The sequence below is a fragment of the Choloepus didactylus genome, chromosome 8 (assembly GCF_015220235.1).
Source record: "Choloepus didactylus isolate mChoDid1 chromosome 8, mChoDid1.pri, whole genome shotgun sequence".
Taxonomy (NCBI): domain Eukaryota; kingdom Metazoa; phylum Chordata; class Mammalia; order Pilosa; family Megalonychidae; genus Choloepus; species Choloepus didactylus.
The window spans coordinates 63,280,857-63,283,796 of record NC_051314.1 but is presented as its reverse complement, the minus strand read 5'-3'; positions in this window follow the sequence as shown (position 1 = coordinate 63,283,796).

Genomic DNA, 2,940 nt, shown 5'->3' with positions numbered 1-2,940 from the left:
AGATACTGAGAAGCAGGGAGAGGTCCCCAAAGCCCAGCATAGAGTTGCCGTAATAGCAAGGACAAGTCAGCACTAGGAATCTGGTTCTAAGAGTTTCATCAAGATTAGGCAGGGTTATTAACAAGCATCAGAACCCAAGACTATGTTCTAAATCTAGGCAAGCAGGACTGACAAAGTAGCAAGGAGAAAGAAGAGAAGTATAAGGTGAGAGGTCAAAAACTTGAGGCTATTTTCTGCTTTTCAAAAAGTGAGTGGGTCTTTTTGAAGGCCAGAGCCACAAGCTTCAATTCCAGTGAAAGACCCCTTTCTCTGCTGGGCTTAAAGAAGTCTGATGAAGGGCAAGCCCTATCAAATGAGATGAGAACTATTCACAAAGAGCTGTAACAAAAGATAGTCAATAGAAGTGCAAAATGAGAATCACTGAAATTTTGTTTAAAAAAATGTTTCTAAATGAAGTGTTATGTTTTACCTTGGAGTGACTTAAAAGGTATTTGAACTGGCACATGAAAAACTTGAAGGTTTTTTGAGCAGAGGAATATCCAGTATTTAAAGTTCCTTTGGAAGGAAGTATGTGAACACCAGGGATCAAAAGCTCAAATGCCTTCAGAGGGTATGGGATTAACATAAACACCCTGGGTGGGTGGATATAGGAAAATCGGGATTGTCTTGCTTATATTGCCACCAAGCCTAAAAACTGCCCCATTAAATAGCCTATTAACACTCCTAGTGGGTGCAATCAAAGGACCACACAAAACACTTCCAGGAGCCATAGACTGCCTTGAGCAGCCAATTTGGAGTCCATGTTGCATACCAACAAAACTTACAGGCAACTTGAATTGCTAATATTGATAAACAAAGTTGTTATGTGAACTGTTTGGTTTTTTAACCTCCAGTAGTTGCATTTTCATAAATGTCTTGCATTCCTCAAAATCATACATATTTCAAGGATGCCTCTGCTTTGGTTTACAGCCAACTCAAGAAAACTGTGGTCATTTTTTATTAACTGAAAACTATATCACCACATCATAGTAATCCTACATCTTATTGAAAAGATCTGTCTCCTTGGGGTCTTTTAAACAGTCAATTCTGACCTCAAAGGATGAACAGTGAAAAATATAAGGAATATTCAAAACACAGGTCCTGATGGCATTTCCAAAGGAGATTTCCAAAAATGTCCTAAATAACAGGAGAACCATTAAAGTAAGTGCATCTTTGGGGCACTTATTTTGAAGAAAATTCTTTGCTCATCTGGATGTATTTATTATATCACTTTCTTATGTTTCTTACAGAGAAATGTATAAAAATTGTTATTAGTACAAGGAGATTTGCTTTTGAAGCTCAGATCCAACATTCACTAGTTGTATAGCCTTGGGAAAGTTACTAATCCTCTCTAAGCTTCAGTATTTTTCATTAATACTTACACCTACTTCAGAGGGTTGTCATGTGAAAAAATATGGTAATATAGAGTGCCTAACACAATGACAGTTGTAGAGACACTCTGAAAGTGGTAGCTGTTTCATTATTATTTATGAAATAATAAATGCATGTGTGGTACTCTGAATAATGTTGAAGTTCATCTCAAGCCTTCAAAACCTTTGTGAAATGGTTCAAGTAAGTGAGAAAAGGAAAGGATGACCAACAACATGACAAGATTTCAAAGAATGTGTGAGCATGAAGAATTCAATTTATCCCACACAAGTCCAGAGAGCAGATTAGGACTATTAAGTGGATATTTAAGGGAAACTGCTTCTGTGTAACATATGGGAGAACATTCTAACCACCAATGTACCCAAAAACAGAACTGACTGCCCCAATGCACAGATGGCATGGCAGTCACTTCTCTTAAAATTCAAGTCCCTTCCCATCCAAAAGAATCCTTGCTACTCTCTGATTACTAAGCATTTCCAATGAGTAAGATGAGCTCACCAACTCAGAGAATCACAGCTTACTTGAAGCCTTCTCTGACACAATTTCACACCTGTTCTTTTTCTTCTGTGGGACAAAACAAAAACAAACAAACAAACAAAAAAAAAAAACAAACAATTGAGATTCTTAAATTGCTAACCCATTTGCTTAACTCTATGACACAATTTTTTTCACACTTTCTATCTTCAAAATTAGAATATATCTTATAATCCAGTCAGCAGCCCATATGCTGTCATCTTCCTGTGCAGTCATGAACTTGTTCATAAATGTTAATGATTTCATCAGTTCATTTAAACTGTGTGCACAGTTGTTGCTCCAGGTGTTGAGTTTAATTGCTGTTTCAAATCTCTTCAGTCGAATGACTTCAGAAAGATTACTCTGTTATTCAAGGTTCTCCAGAGAAACAGAAGCAACAGATTTAGTGTAAAGAAATTGATTCATGCAATCATGGGGGCTGGCAAGCTGGAACTCCCTAGGGCAGGCCGCAGGTTGAAAACTCCCATAGTAAAAGTGATGTTGAAGTCCTCAGTCTGAATTCCCCAGAGGAAGCTGCTGTCTGGAAATTCCAACAAGAGCCAATGGTGAAGTTGAGGCAGAAATTCTTCTGACTTCTGAAACTCTCAGTTCTGGCGTTTAAGCCTTTGAACTGATTGAATGAGGAGATTACCCACATTGCTGAGGCCATCTCTTTTGTTGATTCTCGATGCAATCAACTGATGATAGATGCAAATCCTATCTACAAAATATCTTCACAGCAACAAGTAGGCCACTGTTGATCAAACAACCAGACACCATAATCTAGCTAAGTTGACATATAAAATTGGCCGTCACAATTACACATCATGGAAACAAAAGTTACTGTGTTCACTGAAAGGTATAGAACAGCAGTGGGGTGCAAATTTGATATTAGATAAGCAAATATTTGTCTTTGGAAGAGTGACCAAAATTACATACTGTCTTTCAAAACAACAACAGTATTAAATGTTAAGAAAGTATTACATCATAGCTTAATTA